This window comes from Heterodontus francisci, chromosome 35 (genome assembly GCF_036365525.1).
Source record: "Heterodontus francisci isolate sHetFra1 chromosome 35, sHetFra1.hap1, whole genome shotgun sequence".
In the NCBI taxonomy this organism is placed as follows: Eukaryota; Metazoa; Chordata; class Chondrichthyes; order Heterodontiformes; family Heterodontidae; genus Heterodontus; species Heterodontus francisci.
The window spans coordinates 21,625,782-21,648,213 of NC_090405.1; the positions used below are offsets into that span (position 1 = coordinate 21,625,782).

General features: G+C 44.5%; 2 non-coding genes across 2 annotated transcripts; both read left to right on the plus strand.

Moving 5' to 3' along the window:
* The first annotated feature begins 356 nt into the window (after positions 1 to 356).
* trnat-cgu (transfer RNA threonine (anticodon CGU)) lies at positions 357 to 428 on the plus strand. The gene has a single exon. It is a non-coding gene; the product is annotated as a tRNA-Thr (tRNA).
* Positions 429 to 8,636: 8,208 nt separating this feature from the next.
* On the plus strand, positions 8,637 to 8,708 carry trnam-cau (transfer RNA methionine (anticodon CAU)). The gene has a single exon. It is a non-coding gene; the product is annotated as a tRNA-Met (tRNA).
* The last annotated feature ends 13,724 nt before the right edge of the window (positions 8,709 to 22,432 follow it).

Sequence of the window (22,432 nt, forward strand, 5' to 3'; positions counted from 1 at the left end):
ACCTGAGTTTACTCTGCACATCTTGCATTGAAGGTTTCATCGACAACTCTCCATGAGGTGCCGTACAGATTATATTACATCACTTCCTGTGATGATGCACATAGTCTATTTATATAATCTGCCCAGTAACAACCCAATGTCCACTCTTATATTATTGTACAGATGTGAGAAAAGCTGAGGATGGGAATGGAACGTCTGAATGAAGATTTCATGATGCTGATGATGGAAATGAGGCTGATCTGTTTCCCATTCCACAATCCCTCTTTATTTCTGTGCATGTTTCTCGATGCTGTTTCAACCAAATTGAAAAAGAATCACAAATCCTCCTCTGGAGCCTCAGGTGTCCATTAAGAAAAGGCATGGTGGCCAAGTGGTAAGGCGTCAGTCTCGTAAACTGAAGATCACGGGTTCAATCCCCGTCCGTGCCTTATGATTAGTTTCTCACTTTAAATGTGATGTTTCCAGAAAAGATGTCTGTTGCATTTGTTTCGGCCATCTGGAAATCAGTGTGATGTTACACTTTATCCTGGACACTGGGAAGAACATGAGGAGTAGCCACATGGTTCCTCGAGCCTTCTCTGCCATTGATAGAGTGAAAATAACTGAGGTCCAAGCACTGAACCTTATTACTGTGCATTTGCTTGATATTTAACAGAGCTATTCTATTAATCCCACATCCCACACTCCTGTCCTTTCCCCCATTGCCCTGTTATATTTTCCATGTCAGGTATATATCCAATTCCATTCAGAGTTTACATTGAATCTGCTTCCACTGACCTTTCAGGATTGCATTCCAGACCAGAACAACACACTGCTGAAAAAACAACTTCCTCATCACAGTTCGAATTCTTTTGTCAATTACTTTAAATGTGTTTCCTCTGGTTACTGACCCTTCTGTCACTGGCAACACTTTCTCCTTCTTCACTCTATCAAAACTCTTCAGGATTTGCATTTCCTGCTGCCTTTGCTGATATAACAAAGCTGAGCACACATCACCAAAAGGAATATGATTGGCTCTGAATCACATTTATCCTTCCTGTCAATCTGATGTGGACGTTGTATTTTCCCGGAACCAAACAATCTGAGCAGCAAGTGTGGGTTCCAGTGATTCCCACCGCTCTGAGAGAGAGAGGATGTGATAATGAGCCAGATAGAAGAAAGGAGTGAGATAGAGAGTAAAATAGCCCTGGTCTGTTTCTACTAACCCCCGGCCCCCTACTTAAAATGGCATCATTTTCTCCTGCCTCTCCACATTCTAATCCATTGATTAATGCAATCCTTTCATCTGGAACATAGAACATAGAACAGTACAGCACAGTACAGGCCCTTCGGCCCACGATGTTGTGCCAAACCTTTAACCTACTCTAAGATCAAACTACCTACATACCCTTCATTCTACTATCATCCATGTACCTATCCAAGAGTCGCTTAAATGTCCCTAATGTATCTGCTTCTACTACCACCGCTGGCAGTGCATTCCACGCACCCACCACTCTCTGTGTAAAGAACCTACCTCTGACATCTCCCCGAAACCTTCCTCCATCACCTTAAAATTATGCCCCCTGGTGATAGCCCTTTCTGCCCTGGGAAAAAGTCTCTGGCTATCCACTCTATCTATGCCTCTCATCATCTTGTACCCCTCTATCAAGTCACCTCTCATCCTTCTTCGTTCCAATGAGAAAAGCCCTAGCACCCTCAACCTTTCTTCGTAAAACATACCCTCCAGTCCAGGCAGCATCCTGGTAAATCTCCTCTGCACCTTCTCTAAAGCTTCCACATCCTTCCTATAATGAGGCGACCAGAACTGAACACAATATTCCAAGTGTGGTCTAACCAGGGCTTTATAGAGCTGCAGCATAACCTCGCGGCTCTTAAACTCAATCCCCCTGTTAATGAAAGCCAACACACCATATGCCTTCTTAACAACCCTATCAACTTGGGTGGCAACTTTGAGCGATCTATGGACATGGACCCCAAGATCCCTCTGTTCCTCCACACTACCAAGCATCCTGTCTTTAAGCCTGTATTCTGCATTCAAATTCGACCTTCCAAAATGAATCACTTCACACTTTTCCAGGTTGAACTCCATCTGTCCCTTTAATTCCTGTTTCCTAATCCATTGATGTTTCACAATGTACTGAACTGTCCCAATCCATTGATATAACTTAGTCTATAGAATTTCCCAATCCACTGATATTTTCCAGTCCATTGACTTTCCCAATCCATTAATGGTTCCTGACCATTGACATTCCCAATCCATTTATATTGCCTGTGATTTCAAAGCAACTGTGGAATACAAATAGTATCAGTATTATCAGATACATCGAGACGAGGTGCAATAGCCAAGTGGACAGATGTTGGGTTTATAAAGAAAAAGGCACTGGCTCGATATTTGTCCAGTCTATCACTGGATCTGAACTCTCAACCTACTGTTTTTCTGTGGGTCTGCTGACTTGTATATGTGAAGAACCATTGGATGTTTCTCAATCCTCTGACTTTTCTCATTCTTGTGCCATATTTGTTCCTTTGGGTTCACCAGTGAAGAAAATTATTCCCTATTACATTTGGTGAAGACTTTAATAACCTCACATCCTCGTGTCTCACCATCTCAGGTCAAACTCCCTACAGAAACTTTAAACATTTAACTATTCTGCTGGAAACATTTTCAAGGGCGCAGCCATTCCTTCATTACGCTTCCTTCTTTGACATGTGATTGACAAATATGTGTGTAATGGAGAGAGAGAGAGTGAAAAAAAAAAGAGAGAGTGCGATAGAAAGTTAGAGGACCAGCTAAAGACAGATAGAGAGAGAGAGGCAGAGAGAGGTAAAGCGATAGACAGAGAGAGAGAGAGAAGGAGAGAGAGTCATTGAGTCATGGAGTCACTACAGTACAGGAAGTCATTTTGCCCATCAAGCCCATGTAAATCAATCCATTCAGTCCCATTCCCCCGCTCTATCCCCATCGCCCTGCAAGTTATCTATTTATTATAATCTTGTACATGTCTATCAAATCTCCTCTCAATCTCCTTTGCTCCAAGGAGAACAACCCCAGCTTCTCCAACCTAACCTTACAGCTAAAATCCCTCATGTCTGGAACCATTCTGATAAATCTCCTCCACCCTCTCAAGGACACTCACATCCCTCCAAAAGTGTGTTGACTAGAACTGGATGCAATTCTCTGGTTGTGGCCCAACTAGAGATTTATACAGGTTCAGCATAACTTCCCTACTTTTGGACTCAGTACCTCTATTTATGAAGCCCAAGATCCCATATGCTTTGCTAACTACTTTCTCAATGTGTCCTGCCACCTTCAAAGAACTATGCATATGAATCCCCAGGATTTTATTCCTAAAAATATGCTTTCTTCATATAAATCTGTAAAAAATGCATTATACAACAGTTCAAAACAGCACCAAGTTGACATTCCAAAAAGTGCAAAGGAAATCAGTTTTCTTCAATACAGGAGTGAGTTGCCTCACAACCCTTCCACTCCGTTTTACCTGACATGGACATTTTACAGCAAACCCATATCTGGTGTATACAGCACGAGGGGTTTCCAATGGGTCCAGCTGCCCAGTTCACTATGGTGGGGGGACCTTACACAGTGGTCTTTCCCCATTGAGCCTTTGCAGTGGCTACCCCAAGCTTTAGTGCGTCCCTCAGCACGTAGTCCTGGACCTTGGAATGTGCCAGTCTGCAAAACTCGGTCGTGGACAACTCTTTGCGCTGCAAGACCAGCAGGTTTCGGGCAGACCAAAGAGTGTCTATCACCAAATTGATGGTCCTCCAGCAGCAGTTAATGTTTATCTCGGTGTGCATCCCTGGGAACAGCCCGTAGAGCACAGACTCCTGTGTTACAGAGCTGCTTGGGATGAACCTCGACAAAAACCACTGCATCTCTTTCCACACCTGCTTTGCAAAGACACATTCCAGGAGGAGGTGGGCAACTGTCTCTTCCCCACCGCAGCCTCCTCGAGGGCCGCGTGTGGAGGGGGCGAGACTTCGGGCATGCAGGAAGGATCTGACAGGAAGGGCTCTTCTTACCACCAGCCAAGCTACATCTTGGTGCTTGTTTGATAGTTCTGGTGATGAGGCATTCTGCCAAATGACTTTGGCAGTCTGCTCGGGGAACCATCCGACCGGATCCACCATCTCCTTTTCCCGTAGGGCCTTGAGGACATTCCGTGCAGACCATTGCCTGATGGATTGGTGGTCAAAGGTGTTTTCCCGCAGAAACATTCCCACGAAGGATAGCTGGTACGGTATGGTCCAACTGGATGAAGCGATCCGCGGCAATGTGACCAGACCCATCCTTCGCAACACCTCAGCACATAGTGACACTTGGTGTTTGTGTACTGGGGTTCCACACACAGCTTGGTGCAGCTGCACACGAAGGTGGTCCTCAGGATGAGGGCGACGTTGGGTACATTTTTCCCGCCCTTGTCCAGAGGTTTGAACATCGTGTCCCTCCCGCCCTGGTCCATTTTAGATCACCAGATGATGCAGTTGAAGTCACCGCCGAGGATGACCGGCCTGGACGTCGCCAGCAGCAGTGGGAGCTGCTGGAAGACGGTCAGCCGCTCGCTGCGTTGTACCGGGGTGTACACGTTGATCAACCGGAGCGGAGCGTTGTTGTACATCACGTCTGCTACGAGGAGGCGGCCGCCCACCACCTCCTTAACTTCGGAGATGGTGAAGTTACCTCCCCGCAGCAGAATACCCAGGCTGGAGGAACGGCAGTCATTACCCCCCGACCAGATCGATGGCCCGTGGGACCACCATCGCGACCACTGCCTGTAGGTGCTGAGGTGTGGTATTCCACACTCCTGCAGAAACAGTAGGTCAGCTTTGACCTTGGCAAGGTAATCCAAGGTTGAAACACATCGCGTAGTAGATTTAATGCTACGCACATTAATGGAAGCAATTCTTACACCCATTTTTTACTAAAAATTAGTTGTTGCTTCCCATACCATTTGTCCTCGCCTCCTTGATGAAGGGTCACTGACCCGAAACGTTAACTCTGCTTCTCTTTCCACAGATGCTGCCAGACCTGCTGAGTGGTTCCAGCATTTCTTGTTTTTATTTCAGATTTCCAGCATCCGCAGTATTTTGCTTTTATCTCGCTGTCTCTTGCTGGTTTGCTCAGTACCTTTCTCTGTCTGTTCATTTCTGAGTCCTGATAATATCTTCCTGGTTTTCTGTGTGTCTTTCTCTGCCTGCCTCATTGTCGGTGCTGTTACTCAGTGTCCTTGTGTCATTGTGCAGTGAGGGTGAGTCCGTCAGCACGTGTGTTGCTGAGTCCGGGATTCTTGAGAAATCCGACTCCAATCCTATTTTTATAAAAACATTGGGGAAATGAACATATTTCACTAACGGGCAGCTGAAATTGAAAACAGTAGTTAGCAGAGTGGTGCAGCGGAAGTGTGCTGGGCCCATAACCCAGACGTCGATGGATCGAAACCATTCTCTGCTATTTATGTTTGGTAATAATACAAACAGTTCACTTTCAAAACATCAAGCATTTACCCATAATAACAAGATGCTTCCAAAGGCACTCTATTGCAATCAGCTTCTTCTTTCTAGTGAACACATCAATCAGTAACAAGTCACTTTTGCTCACACGAACACAAGCTGCAAACACGGACCAGCCGAGTCTCTCCCACTTTGTCAACCCCTTCCTGCAGAGCCTCCTCTCCACCACCAGATGGTGATGTTGGCCACAATAAAACCAGGACAAATGGTCACAGTGAGGAGACGGTCAGTAACAGTAAATAAAACAATAACAGGGAAAACCTTTACACAACAACAGGGTACATCTTTACACAACAGAAAACATATTTACACAACAGGAAATACCTTTAGATAACAGGGAGAACACAATCATACAAATGCCTTGTTTCTCCATCTCAGTCTCGTTGCCTCTCTCTCTGTCCCTCACTTTTGCTTCCTCACAGTCTATTCTTGGTTTTCTGTGTGTTTTTCTCTCTGTCCCGTTGTCGATGGTGTTACTCAGCGTCCTTGTAACATTGTGTAGCCAGGCTGAGCCTCCCAACGCCTGTGTTGCTGTAATAAAAACAGAAAATGCTGGAAATGCTCAGTAGGTCTGGCAGCATCTGTGCAGAGAGAAACAGTTAACAGTTCAGGTCTGTTTCGTTAGCTCACATTAACTTTGTTCTCTCTCCACAGATGCTGCGAGACCTGCTGATTATTTCAAGCATTTTCTGTTTATGTTTCAGATTTCCGGCATCTGCAGTATTTTGCTTTTGTACGTGTGTTGCTATGTCTGGGACTGTTTGAGTGCAATGCTATTGCTTTATAAACAGCGTTGAAACAAACATTTATCTCACTAACACACAGCACTAATACACAGCTGGATATAAACAGCAGCCTGCAGCAGAGGGTGCAGTGGAAGTTTATTAACACAAATAATTCACCAACACTATATTTACTGCTATCCTCAATCACACCACGCTTCATCGTAACACGTTTTACTCTTTATTTACATCAACTTCTTCCTTCCAGTAAACACTTCAATTTGGAACACAGCTTCCAAATCACCTTTATTCACAAACCCGAACACAAGCTGCAAATGCTGCAAACACACACCAGCCCAGACTTTCACCTTTCTGTCAACCCATTCCTGCATCACTGCCTCTCCACCAACAGTTGTTGCTAGAATCATACAATCATAGAATGGCAAAAGCACAGAAGGAGGCCATTCGGCCTGTCGAACCCTTGCTGGCTCTCTGTTAGAGCAACTCACCTCATTTCACTCCCCAGTCAGTTCAATTTTGGAGGTGGGAAAACTTCTCGAAAGAATAATTCGGGACAAAATTAATAGTCCCATGGACAAATGTGGGTTAATTCAAGAAAGCCAGCATGGATTTCTTAAGGGAAAATCATGTTTAACTGTCCTGCTGGAGTTTTTTGATGAGGTAACAGAGAGGGTTGATGAGGGCAATGCTGTTGATGTGGTGTACATGGACTTTCAAAAGGTCTGGCAGCATCTGAAAGGTCACTGACCTGAAACGTTAACTTTGCTTCTCTCTGTACAGATGTTGCCTGACCTGCTGAGTATTTCCAGCATTTCTTGTTTTCATTATGGCACAGAGTTCCCTTTTCAAACTTACAGAATTAACCACAATAATGTACTCAGAGATTCAAGTTAAATATCAGCCCAATATTTACACACATTATGAGTTTATAAGTTTCAGTATGAATTCCCATTAGTGCATCCTGACATATACATTAGATATAACATAACATAAGAACAGAAGAAATAGGAGCAGGAGTAGGCCATTCGGCCCCTCAAGCCTGCCCCGCCATTCAGTAAGATCATGGCTGATCTGCCCCAGACCTCAACTCCTCTTTCATGCCAGCTCTTCATAGCCCTCAACTTTCCAATATTTCAAAAATCTATTTACATCCTCTTTAAATACTTTCAGTGATTTAGCCTCCAATACTGTCTGGGGTAGAGAATTCCAGACATTCACTACCCTCTGAGAGAAGAAATTCCTTTGCATCTCAGTGTTAAATGAGTGTCCCCTTATTCTGTAACGATGTCGCCTAGTTTGAGATTCCCCCACTAGTGGAAACATTTTCTCAACATCTACCCTGTTAATAAAAACAAGAAATGCTGGAAATACTCAGCAGGTCTGGCAGCATCTGTGAAGAGAGAAGCAGAGTTAATGTTTCAGGTCAGAGACCCTTCTTCACCCTGTTAAGTCCCCTCAGAATCTTGTACGTTTCAAAAAGATCACCCCTCATTCTTCTAAACTCTAATGAATAACCTGTTTAGCCGTTCTTCATCAGTCAACCCCTTCATCCCAGGAATCAGCTGAGTGAATCTCTTTTGAACTCCTCCAATGCCAGTACAACCTTTCTTAAGTCTAAATCTCAAGTGCGTCATCAGATTGAGAGAATCTGAAAGATAGTATAACCTGAGATACAAACTGAGATTTCAGTTTAAAACTCCCCCGGATTGTGAAACTAAAAGATACAATAGCAATTCAATTTGTATAGACTGTGCTTTGGATCATATTCCAGCCCTCATCCAGTATCAGACTGGAAGATACTGTAGCAATTCCATTAGTGCAGACTCAACTCTACATTACAGAGCAGGGAACATATTTAAACAACCGGGAACACTTTTACACAAGACGGATCATATTTACACAACTGAGAAGATCTTTACCCAACAGGGAACCATTTTACACAATAACAGAGAACATCTTTACACAACAGTGAATATAGTTACACAACAGAGAACATATTACACAGCAGGAAATATCTTTAAAAGAACACAAGGGACATCTTTACACAACAGAGAACACAATTACATAAATCATCAGTCTTTCGCTGTCTCTTGCTGGTTTGCTCAATACCTTTCTCTGTTTGTTCCCTTCTGGGTCCTGATAATATCTTCCTGGTTTTCTGTGTGTCTTTCTCTGTCTCCCTCATTGTCGGTGCTGTTACTCAGTGTCCTTGTGTCATTGTGCAGTGAGGGTGAGTCCGTCAGCACGTGTGTTGCTGAGTCCGGGATTCTTGAGAAATCCGACTGCAATCCTATTTTTATAAAAACATTGGGGAAATGAACATATTTCACTAATGGGCAGCTAAAATTTAAACAAACAGTTAGCAGAGTGGCGCAGCGGAAGCGTGCTGGGCCCATAACCCAGAGGTCGATGGATCGAAACCATTCTCTGCTATTTATGTTTGGTAATAATACAAACAGTTCACTTTCAAAACATCAAGTGTTTCCCCATAATAACAAAATGCGCTTGATTGCGATCAGCTTTTTCCTTCCAGTGAACACATCAATCAGTAACAACTCACTTTTGCTCACACGAACACAAGCTGCAAACACGGACCAGCCGAGACTCTCCCACTTTGTCAACCCCTTCCTGCAGAGCCTCCTCTCCACCACCAGATGGTGATGTTGGCCACAATAAAACCAGGACAAATGGTCACAGTGAGGAGACGGTCAGTAACAGAAAATAAAACAATAACAGGGAAAACCTTTACACAACAACAGGGTACATCTTTACACAACAGAAAACATATTTACACAACAGGAAATACCGTTACACAACAGGGAGAACACAATCATACAAATGCCTTGTTTCTCCATCTCAGTTTCGTTGTCTGTCTCTCTCTCTCCGTTCCTCACTTTTGCTTCCTCACAGTCTATTAGTTTTCTGTGTGTTTTTCTCTCTGTCCCGTTGTCGATGGTGTTACTCAGTGTCCTTGTAACATTGCGTAGCCAGGCTGAGCCTCCCAACACCTGTGTTATAGAACATAGAACATAGAACAGTACAGCACAGTACAGGCCCTTCGGCCCACGATGTTGTGCCGAACCTTTAACCTACTCGAAGATCAAAACGACCTACATACCCTTCATTCTACTATCATCCATGTACCTATCCAAGAGACGCTTAAATGTCCCTAATGTATCTGCTTCTACTACCACCACTGGCAGTGCATTCCACGCACCCACCACTCTCTTGTGTGAAGAACCTACCTCTGACATCTCCCCGAAACCTTCCTCCATCACCTTAAAATTATGCCCCCTGGTGATAGCCCTTTCCACCCTGGGAAAAAGTCTCTGGCTATCCACTCTATCTATTCCTCTCATCATCTTGTACCCCTCTATCAAGTCACCTCTCATCCTTCTTCGTTCCAATGGGAAAAGCCCTAGCACCCTCAACCTTTCTTCATAAGACATGCCCTCCAGTCCAGGCAGCATCCTGATAAATCTCCTCTGCACCCTCTCTAAAGCTTCCACATCCTTCCTATAATGAGACGACCAGAACTGAACACAATATTCCAAGTGTGGTCTCACCAGGGCTTTATAGAGCTGCAGCATAACCTCGCGGCTCTTAAACTCAATCCCCCTGTTAATGAAAGCCAACACACCATACGCCTTCTTAACAACCCTATCAACTTGGGTGGCAACTTTGAGCGATCTATGGACATGGACCCCAAGATCCCTCTGTTCCCCCACACTACCAAGAATCCTGTCTTTTAGCCTGTATTCTGCATTCAAATTCGACCTTCCAAAATGAATCACTTCACACTTTTCCAGGTTGAACTCCATCTGCCACTTCTCAGCCCAGCTCTGCATCCTGTCAATGTCCCGTTGCAACCTACAACAGCCTTCCACACTATCCACAACTCCAGCAACCTTCGTGTCATCGGCAAACTTGCTAACCCAGACTTCCACTTCCTCATCCAAGTCATTTATAAAAATCACAAAGAGCAGAGGTCCCAGAACAGATCCCTGCGGAACACCACTGGTCACCGAGCTCCAGGCTGAATACTTTCCATCTACTACCACCCTCTGTCTTCTATGGGCCAGCCAATTCTGTATCCAGACAGCCAACTTTCCCTGTATCCCATGCCTCCTTACTTTCTGAATGAGCCTACCATGGGGAACCTTATTAAACGCCTTGCTGAAATCCATATACACCACATCCACTGCTCTTCCTTCATCAATGTGTTTTGTCACATCTTCAAAGAATTCAGTAAGGCTTGTGAGGCATGACCTGCCCCTCACAAAGCCATGCTGATTGTCTCTAATCAAACTATGCTTTTCCAACTAATCATAAATCCTGTCTCTCAGAATCCTCTCCAATAATTTGCCCACTACCTACGTAAGACTGACTGGTCTATAATTCCCAGGGTTATCCCTATTCCCTTTCTTGAACAAGGGAATAACATTTGCCACCCTCCAATCATCTGGTACTACTCCAGTGGACAGTGAGGACGCAAAGATCATCGCCAAAGGCGCGGCAATCTCTTCCCTCGCTTCCCTTAATATCCTTGGGTATATCCCGTCTGGCCCCAGGACTTATCTGTCCTCATGTCTTTCAAAATTTCCAGCACATCCTCCCTCTTAACATCAACCTGTTCGAGCATATCAGCCTGTTTCACGCTGTCCTCACAAACGACCAGGTCCCTCTCACTACTGAATACTGAAGCAAAGTATTCATTTAGGACCTCCCCTACCTCCTCCGACTCCAGGCACAAGTTCCCTCCACTATCCTTGATCGGCCCTACCCTCACTCTGGCCATCCTCTTGTTCCTCACATAAGTGTAGAACGCATTGGGATTTTCCTTAATCCTACCCGCCAAGACTTTTTCATGTCCCCTTCTAGCTCTCCTAAGTCCATTCTTCAGTTCCTTCATGGCTACCTTGTAACCCTCTAGAGCCCTGTCTGATCCTTGCTTCCTCAACCTTAAGTAAGCTTCCTTCTTCCTCGTGACTAGCTGTTCCACATTTCTTGTCATCCAAGGTTCCTTCACCCTACCATCCCTTCCTTGCCTCATCGGGACAAAACTATCCAGCAGTCGCAGCAAGTGCTCCCTAAACAACCTCCACATTTCTGTCGTGCATTTCCCTGAGAACATCTGTTCCCAATTTATGCACCCCAGTTCCTGCCTAATAGCATTGTAATTCCCCCTCCCCCAATTAAATATTTTCCCATCCCGTCTGCTCCTGTCCCTCTCCATGACGATAGTAAAGGTCAGGGAGTTGTGATCACTATCACCGAAATGCTCTCCCACCGAGAGATCTGCCACCTGGCCTTGTTCGTTGCCAATCACCAAATCCAACATAGCTTCCCCTCTAGTCAGCCTATCTACATATTGAGTCAGGAAACCTTCCTGGACACACCTGACAAAAACTGCTCCATCCAAACTATTTGCACTAAGGAGGTTCCAATCAATATTAGGGAAGTTGAAGTCACCCATGACAACAACCCTGTTACTTCTGCACCTTTCCAAAATCTGCCTCCCAATCTGTTCCTCCGTGTCTCTGTTGCTATTGAGGGGTCTATAGAAAACTCCCAATAAAGTGACTGCTCCTTTCCTGTTTCTGACTTCCACCCATAATGACTCAGTAGACAAACCCTCCTCGATGACCTACCTTTCTGCAGCTGTGATACTATCCCTGATTAACAATGCCACTCCCCCACTTCTTTTACCTCCCTCCCTATTCCTTTTGAAACATCTAAACCCCGGAACATCCAACATCCATTCCTGCCCCTGTGATCTCCAAGTGTCCGTAATGGCCACAACATCGTAGCTCGAAGTACTGATCCATGCTCTAAGTTCATCACCCTTATTCCTGACACTTCTTGCATTAAAATAGACACACTTCAACCCATCATACTGGCTGCAACTTTGCCCTGTCAACTGTCTAACCTTCCTCACAGACTCTCTGCACTCGGTATCTGCCTGTTCAACAGCTACCCCATCCACTGATCCATAGCTCCGGTTCCCATCCCCCTGCCAAACTAGTTTAAACCCTCCCGAAGAGCTCTAGCAAACCTCCCGCCCAGGATATTGGTGCCCCTCCAGTTCAGATGCAACCCGTCCTTCTTGTACAGGTCCCACCTTCCCCAGAAGGTATCCCAATGATCCACATAACTGAAGCCCTCCCTCCTACACCAGCTCTGTAGCCACGTGTTCAGCTGCACTCGCTCTCTGTTTCTAGCCTCACTAGCACGTGGCACCGGTATCAATCCTGAGATTACTACTCTGCTCGTCCTGCCTTTTAGCTTCCAACCTAACTCCCTATATTCGCTTTTCAGGTCTTCATCCCTTTTCCTAGCTATGTCATTGGTACCGATATGTACCACGACTTCTGGCTGCTCCCCCTCCCCCTTAAGAATCCTGTAGACTCGATCTGAGACATCCCTGACCCTGGCACCCAGGAGGCAACATGCCATCCGGGAGTCTCGTTCGCGACCACAGTATCTCCTGTCTGTTCCTCTAACCATTGAATCTCCTATCACTATCGCTCTCCTATTCTCCACCCTTCCCTTCTGAGCCGCAGAGCCAGGCTCAGTGGGAGAGACCTGGCCGCTGTGGCTTTCCCCTGGTAGGTCCCCCCCACCAACCGTATCCAAAACGGTATACTTATTATTGAGGGGAACGGCCACAGGGGATCCCTGCACTGTGCGCCTATTCCCTTTCCCTCCCCTGATGGTCACCCAGCTACCTTTATCCTGTGACTTAGGTGTCAGTACTTCCCTATAACTGCTCTCTATCATCCCCTCTGCCTCCCGCATGATCCGAAGTTCATCCAGCTCCAGCTCCAGTTCCCTAACGCGCTCTGTGAGGAGCTGGAGTTGGGTGCACTTCTCACAGGTGAAGTCAGCAGGGACACAAGTGGTGACCCTTACCTCCCACATCCTGCAAGAGGAGCATGCAACTGCCCTAGCTTCCATCCCTCTGCTCGAAATTGACAACAGAGAATAAAAAAATATAAAGGAAAACCTTACCTTACCAAACCCTCCACACAAGAGTCCTTTTTTTTGGTTGGAGGAGGAGGATGGGTGGGAGATACTACACGTGTAGTGTTTCGGGTTCAGCCACTGCCCGAATATATAAGTTCACTTACCCAGCAGTCCCCGTGTCCGCGTCCGCCGAATCGCCAGGTAAGTACTTTATAGTGAAACTTACCTTCCCAGTTGCCCCCTGGCTCGCACTATCACCGCTACTGCTGATCAAAGGTGTTGCTGTAATAAAAACAGAAAATGCTGGAAATGCTCAGTACGTCTGGCAGCATCTGTGCAGAGAGAAACAGTTAACAGTTCAGGTCTGTTTCCTTAGCTCACATTAACTTTGTTTCTTTCTCCACAGATGCTGCCAGACCTGCTGACTATTTCAAGCATTTTCTGTTTATGTTTCAGATTTCCAGCATCTGCAGTATTTTGCTTTTGTACGTGTGTTGCTATGTCTGGGACTGTTTGAGTGCAATGCTATTGCTTTATAAACAGCGTTGAAACAAACATTTATCTAGTTAACACACAGCACTAATACACAGCTGGATATAAACAGCAGCCTGCAGCAGAGGGTGCAGTGGAAGTTTATTAACACAAATAATTCACCAACACTATATTTACTGCTATCCACAATCACACCACGCTTCATCTTAACACGTTTTATTCTTCATTGACATCAACTTCTTGCTTCCAATAAACACTTCAATTTGGAACACAGCTTCCAAATCACCTTTATTCACAAACCCGAACACAAGCTGCAAATGCTGCAAACACACACCAGCCCAGACTTTCCCCTTTCTGTCAACCCATTCCTGCATCACTGCCTCTCCACCAACAGTTGTCGCTAGAATCATACAATCATAGAATGGCTAAAGCACAGAAGGAGGCCATTCGGCCTGACGAACCCATGTTGGCTCTCTGCTAAAGCAACTCACCTCGTCTCACTCCCCAGTCAGTTCAATTTCGGTGGTGGGAAAACTTCTCGAAAGAATAATTCGGGACAAAATTAATAGTCCCATGGACAAATGTGGGTTAATTCAGGAAAGACAGCATGGATTTCTTAAGGGAAAGTCATGTTTAACTGTCCTGCTGGAGTTTTTTGATGAGGTAACAGAGAGGGATGATGAGGGCAATGCTGTTGATGTGGTGTACATGGACTTTCAAAAGGTCTGACAGCATCTGAAAGGTCACTGACCTGAAACGTTAACTCTGCTTCTCTCTCCACAGATGCTGCCAGACCTGCTGAGTATTTCCAGCACTTTTTGTTTACATTTCAGATTTCTAGCATCTGCAGTATTTTGCTTTTATTGACTTTCAAAAGGAGTTTGATACAGTGCAACACAACAGACTTGTGAGCAAAGTTATAACTCATGGAATAAAAGGGACAGTAGTAACATGGATATGGAATTGGCTGAGTGACAGGAAACAAAGAGTAGTGATCAATGGATGTTCTTCAGGCTAGAGGAAGGTTTGTAGTGGAGTTCCCCAGGAGTCAGTGTTGGGACCCTTGCCTTTCCTGATATATATTAATGACCTAGACCTTGGTGTACAGGGCAGAATTTCAAAGTTTATGGATGATACGAAAATTGGAAGCATTGTGAACTGTAAGGATGATAGTGTAGAACTTCAAAAGGACATAGACAAGTTGGTGGAATGGGAGGACAGATGACAGGTGAAGTTCAATGCAGAGAAATGTGAATTGATTCATTTTGGTAGGAAGAACATGGAGAGACAATATAGAATAAAGGGTACAATTCTAAAGGGGGTGCAGGAGCAGTGGGACCTGGGGTTATATGTCATTGGTTGAGAGAGTGGTTAATAAAGCATACAGTATCCTCGGCTTTAGTAATAGAGGCATAGAATACAAGAACAAGGAGGTCATGTTGAACTTGTATAAGACACTAGACTCAGCTGAAGTACTGAGTCCAGTTCTGGGTGCCACACTTTAGGAAAGATGTGAAGGCATTGGAGAGATTATGGAAAAGATTCATGAGAATGGTTCCAGGGATGAGGAACTTCAGTTATGAAGATAGATTGGAGAAGTTAGGACTGTTTTCCTTGGAGAAAAGAAGGCTAAGAGGAGATTTCATAGTGGTATTCAAAATGATGAGGGGTGTGGACAGAGTGGATAGGGAGAAACTGTTCCCACTTGTGAAAGGATCGAGAACGAGAGGGCACAGATTTAAAGTAATTGGTAAAAGAAGCAAAAGCGACATGGGGTAAAACTTTTTCACGCAGCGAGTGGTTAAAGTATGAACTGCCTGAGAATGTGATGGAGGCAGGTTTAATTGAAGCATTCATAGGGGAATTAGACTGTTATCTGAAAAGGAAGAATGTGCAGGATTATGGGGAGAAGACGGGGAAGTGACATGAGGTGAATTGCTCATTTGGAGAGTCAGTGCAGACACGATGGGCCAAATGGCCTCCTTCTGTGTAGTAACAATTCTGTGATTCCAATATTCAAGTCATTTATATATATGGTGGTCCTGACACTGACCCTTGTGGACATCACTGTTCAGCATCTTCCATTCTGAAAAACAACCAAATACCACAACTCGCTTTTCTGGATATTTCATCCATTTTTTAACCCAAGCAGATACTGACCCTCCTATTCCAGGAGCCTCAGTTTTGTTACCCAGCCTTTTATGTGGTAGTTTGTCAAACGCTTTCTGAAAATCCATATAGACAACATCCATTGCTTTCCCTTCATCAACCTTTTCTGTTATTTCATCAAAAAAATCAGTTATTTATTAATAGATGCAGCACTGAAACAGGCCCTTCGGCCCACCAAGTCTCTGCCGACCAACAACCACCCATTGAGACTAATCCAACATTATTCCCATATTCCCGACCACATCCCCCACCACCGACCTCCACTGGGGGCAATTCACAATAGTCAATTTACCAATCAATCTGCAAGTCTTTGGCTGTGCGAGGAAACACACGCAGTCACAGGGAGAACTCAAACTGCGCACAGACATTAGCCAGAACTGAACACGGGTCGCTGGAGCTGTGAGGCTGCGGTGCTAAACACTGATCGCCCAAAATGACCATGGCAGGACTCAAACCTACAATCTTCTGATAACTTCATTAAATACACCGAAGTCAGACGCCTTATCCATTAGTCCACACGGCCAATAGCGAAGGATTAGAGAGGTGCTGAATCTCTCAGTTTTCGGTCTACCCAAACCAAGTTCAAGACCTGAATAATGAACCGATTGCCTCATTAGTTCTGTGAATAATACAATGATTTAATAGACAAAGTTTTGAAACATTCCTGCCCATAAATCTTGATAACAGAGAGTGTGTGGATCTCCTGACTCAGAATGTTTAATGGATACAGTCCTCAGATCCGACAAGGAACCCCTGAACATCCACAGTAAAGACAGTGTGGATGAGGAAATGTAAGAGCCGGGAGCTGAAACTCAGGGACGGCCGAGCTCTCCTGTCATTGAGCTTGTGTGTCTGCTCTGCTCGCCGCACTTCCGGCTCTACTTTGTTTCCAATGAAAAGATGAAAAGGGCCGTTCGGTTTTCCTCTCACTGACAGCGTGTTTCACTCGGGTTAATATAACCCGGGACTTTTGCTGCTGAAATGAATTCTGCAAGGTCCCAGCAAACACACCGGCTCCCTCCTTTCTCCCCTCTTTCTACCGGATTGTTTTACCAGGAGGGGCTCAATCATAACAAACCCCCTGCAGGGAATGACCGCAAATTGAGCATCTAAATGGGGCAAGTGGGCAGCTTTCTGGGTTCTAGGTTCCCCCTACCCCGCCCCTCCCTCCCTCCAGTCCAAGCCCCTCTTCACTTTCTTTGGGACTTTGATGAGGGTGAAATGGGGAAAGTTCCCATAGATGTTTGAATGCTGAATTTCTGCAGGGATCTGCGCACGCGCGACATAGCCCCGCCCCCCAGTGTGACGTCACAATGAGGAGTGGGGCGCATGCGCATCCTTTCCCCAACCCAGTCTGTGAGGCCATTCACTCAATCAGGGGAAGATGCTTGAAATCAGCTGCTAGTGGAGACTTCCCGGGCCCGGGGGAAGGGAACAAACAGCATCTGCTTCCAGCAGCCACTGCTTTGGGAGCGTGTCCGCAGATGTGCTCAGAGATTAGCATTGAGTGGTGGGAAGTTGAGGGGGAGTCGGGGAGTGTTTGTAACAGACACTGTGGAGCAGGAGCTGCTCCCGGAACATGGAGTGAGCCGGGGACACGGGGAAGGGAGAGTTCATTCTCGGACAGTGTCTGTACAGGCTCAGGGAGACACAATGGGAAGAAATCACTATTGAAAATCACTGACAATTTCACCACCCAAAGGAGAGGGAATTTTCCTGCTTTAGTTCCAGTCTCTCACTGTTTGTTGGATTGTGAACAGTGGCGGAAAAATAGCCGCAAAATAACGATGTGGACAGTTAGACAAAGAGCATTTATTGCAGACACCAGGTGAGAAGTGTGAAAGGCACATTTTAAATAGTGGCTGCTTGTTTTCCGTTGAAATAGAAATGTGACTGTGTAAAGGTCACTGCTCTTTCGGACAGTCCCAGTCATTGAACAGTGCAGGGCTTGTGTTGTTTCTGAATGTCACAAACTTGTTGTAAATCCACTGCAAACACCTGGTAAACAGAAGCTGAATACTGCAGTACTGCAGTGGAGTCAGACACTGACACTGTTTGTGTTCCTGGTTTTCATTTCGCGATTGTTCATAATGATTATTATTGGGACGATTACATTGATCGCTTTTGTATCTTCTACCTCACCAGTTCTTTCATTCCTGCAGGAAAATACATGAAGGAACCTGAATGGATGTGGTGATTCTTGGACACAAGGAAAAGTGCAGTGATCTCGTTCCAACACACAGTCGGTACAGGATCACTCCCAAAGCACAGAGATACTGCCAGCTCATCAGTTCCACTGGAACAAACAAAAGAAGTAGTCAGACAGACACTGATCCCAAAGTCGAGAGACACATTTTCAATCCAACAGTCAAACAACAGCAGGAGAGACAGAAGTTGTTTCCATTTCACTCCAATTCAATACAGCTGACAGGTTGATACATCAATCACAGTCCAAAAACAAACTCACTATCAGATCTAAATAAACTCTGTCACCATGGTTACATTTTAAATATAAAATCTGAAATAGAACAGACAAAATTTACAGAATTGAAAGGTACAGAATGAATGGGTGGCACAGTGGTGCAGTGGTTAGCACCGCAGCCTCACAGCTCCAGGGACCCGGGTTCGATTCTGGGTACTGCCTGTGTGGAGTTTGCAAGTTCTCCCTGTGACTGCCTGGGTTTTCGCCGGGTGCTCCAGTTTCCTCCCACTGCCAAAGACTTGCAGGTGATAAGTAAATTGGCCATTGTAAATTGCCCCTAGTGCAGGTAGCTGGTAGGGAATATGGGATTACTGTTGGGTTAGTATAAATGGGTGGTTGTTGATCGGCACAGACTTGGTGGGCCAAAGGGCCTGTTTCAGTGCTGTATCTCAAAATAAGACATAAATAGAATGCAAGGAGGCTTTAAGGGGATTTGGACAGGTTAAATGAATGGGCAAGAACATGGCAGATGGAATATAATGTAAATAAGTGTGAAGTTCTCCACTTTGGTAGAATAAACAGAAAGATAGAGTATTTCTTAAATGGTGAGAGGCTGGGAAGTGTCGATGTCCAAAGGGACCTGGGTGTCCTTGTTCATGAGACACTAAAAGCTAGTATGCAGGTGCAGCAAGCAATTAGGAAGGCAAATGGTATGTTGGCTTCATTGAAAGCGTATTTGAGTACATGAGTAAAGATGTATGAAGTCTAGATGAGACCGCACCTGGAGTATTCTGTACAATTTTGGCTTCCTTATCTAAGGAAGGATAGACTTGTCATAGAGGGAGTGCAACAGAGATTCACCGGTCTCATCCCCTAGGATGGTGGGATTGTCTTATGATGAGAGACTGCAAAAACTGGGCCAAAATTCTCTAGAGTTTTGAAGAATGAGAGGTGATCTCATTGAAACAGACAAAGTTCTTACAGAGTGTCACAGGGTAGATATGGATAGGATGTTTCCTCTGTCGAGTGAGTGAAGAACAAGGGGACACAGACTCAGAATAAGGACAGGCCATTTGAGACTGAGATGAGCAGGAATTTCTTTATTCAGAGGGTGAGAAATCTGTGGAATTCTTTATCCCCGAGGGCTGTGGAAGATCAATCATTGAACATATTCAAGACAGAAATCGATAGATTTCTAAATACTAACAAGATCAAGGGATATGGAGATAGCAGGGAAAAATGGCGTAGAGGTAGATGATCAGTCACGATCTGTTTGAATGTTGGAGCAGGCTCGATGGGCTGAATGGCCTAATGCCCCTATTTCCTATGATCCTATTAATCCCAATAATGTACATCAGACGTTAGACCAAGTCATGCATTACATACCAGTTCAAAAATCCCACAGAGATTACGACTGAAAGATACAGTATCAATTCCATTACTACAAAATGAAGGACTTGGAGCTTGCAGACCAGCCCATGTATAAGATTGAAAGTTATATTTTCATTCACAATCGTTTTCACAGAGCTAAATATTAAATACCAATCCACAACTTGCACAGGACTACCAAATAAAACCTCCAACTGTAAAATACAGTTAATCCATATGTTAAATTAAACACAAGGCAAATAAATATTGATACATTAAGAGAGCGGGAAACAGTGAGAGCAGAATGGAGCATAAAGAGCCCAGGAGAGGGAGCAAGAGTTCACTCGGAGAGCAGGGAACAGCGAGAGCAGGCGTCAAAAAAGGCAAAGGAATACACAATTAATGGGAGAACACTGAATGGTGTAGAGGAAGTGAGGGACGTTGGAGTGAATGTCCACAGATCCCTGAAGTAGCAGTACAGGTCAATAAGGTGGTTCAGCAGGTATATGGAATCCTTTCCTTTATTAACTGAGGTATAGAGTATAAGGGTGACCTGGTATCCATGTCAATAAGTCACTGACAGCTAACATGCAGGTGCAGCAAGCAATTAGGAAGGCTAATAGTATGTTAGCCTTTATCGCAAGAGGATTTGAGTACAGGAGTAGTGAATTCTTGCTTCAATTGTATAGAACCCTGGTTAGACTGCACTTGGAGTACTGTGTGTAGTTTTGGTTCCCTCCCCTAAGGAAGGATATTATTGCCAGAGATGGAGTGCAAAGAAGGTTCATCAGACTTGTTCCTGGGATGGTGGGACTGTCCTATGAAGAGAGATTGGGGAAACTGGGGCTGTATTCTCTTGAGTTTTGAAGAATGAGAGGTGATCTCATTGAAACCTACAAAATATTTAAAGGACAGTCAGGGTAGATGCAGCTAAGATATTTCCCCTGGTTGGGGAGTCGAGAACCAGGCAACGCAATTTCAAAATAAGGGGCAAGCCACTGAGGACAGAGATGAGGAGAAATGTTGTTACTCAGAGGGTTGTGAATCTTTGGAATTCTGTAACCCAGAGGGCTGTGGAAGCTCAGTCATTGAGTATGTTTAAAGCAGAGATTGATAGATTTCTAAATACAAATGACATAAGGGAATATGAGGAAGGTGTGGGGAAAAGGGCATTGAAGTGGATGATCAGCCATGATCATATTGAATGGTGGGGTAGGCTCGATGGACTGAATGGCCGACTCCTGCTCCTATGTTCCTAACTCCACATTATCGATGAGACACAGCCTCAGGCCAACTTGTCGGGTGTTGCAAACAGATAACACTGCTTCTGATCTTCACCAGAACAGAGAGTGAGATGTAACATTGATCATCAAACAGACTGTGAGAGAATACAACAGAATAAAACACATGGAGAGACACTGTGGAATAACAAATAGATTAGATTGGAATGTTGAATTTTGATTGGAATGGATAAAACAGCAGAAACAGCAGATTATATCGGGACAGAAAAGAGAAACTGATGGGAAGAAGGAAGAAAATAAAGGATGGATCTGTTCACTTTTTTCAGTTTTTTCACTGGTCCATCAAAGCTGGATTAAAAAAAGATGCAAAAAACAGAGAATTTCACCAAAAAGGGAGATTAAATGCTGCCGAAACCTTGGATCGAAGGATGCCCCAACAGATCACCTGTTTAACTGTCTCCTCACTGGGGGATTTCAATCAATGAGCAATATTATTTTCTACTTTTCTTTTGTTAAATGAAACCACTACTGTCACTTGGAGTTAATATCCCTGTGTTCCAACTCCTGAATAATGAAATTGTGAGTTTCGCGATATTTTCTGGACACATTTCCTGCTGAAAGAACTGAGAACTCTTTTCTAATTTACACAATACTAGATGCACACTCATCAAGCCTCCTAAACTAGCATCCTTGGTGGTGCTCTCTCTTCTCCCAAACCTCATCTCATGTGACTGTTACATCATCACTCTGATTGTGGGAGGGGTTAATCCCACTGTTTTCAGCATTAACCCTTTACATCCTCATACTGCACTGTCTGTCCAAAAAAATTGGTGGAGGGAACTTGAATTATCAAAACTGCAACAGCTGCCAGTTGAAAATCAACTCAACCCATCAGAGAGAGACTGTCAGAGAACTTCCTGCATCCAGTCCTGACCCTGTCACATTAAGCAGCTGCTCACCCAGACCCCACTTTCATCAACACTGAACATTTTTACTGAAACCCTTCAAATACTGTTTATAAAAGGCCGCAAAGATCAAAGTTCACACAGTTATATTAAATACAACAAAGTTTAATATCTTCTCACCGTTTCTCGGTAACCACATGAGACATAGGTTTTCTTATTTGGTTCCTTTGATTTTTCTTGTTCCTGACTGACAAATATTCCAAACCTCAGATAAACCCTCCCACTTGCGTCATGTCCCAGTCTCGGTTAAAAGCAACACATAATGACACAAACACTCTCCTTCAGTGAGATTAATATCAAGCTGTTTTCCAGGTTGAATGTAACTGTGAACAAATTTATGTCAAAGAAGTTAACTTTGATGTACCAGCACTGAAATTCTGTGCAAGGAGGAACAGCCATTCCAAACTCATATCCTTCACAAAGGCTGTTTTTTTATGTGATTGAAATTCATCATGTATTTTGAATTAAAGTTCACAAGACACAGATGTTAATGTTGATAATGAAACTTTTCAAACATGTTGTTACTGTGAAATA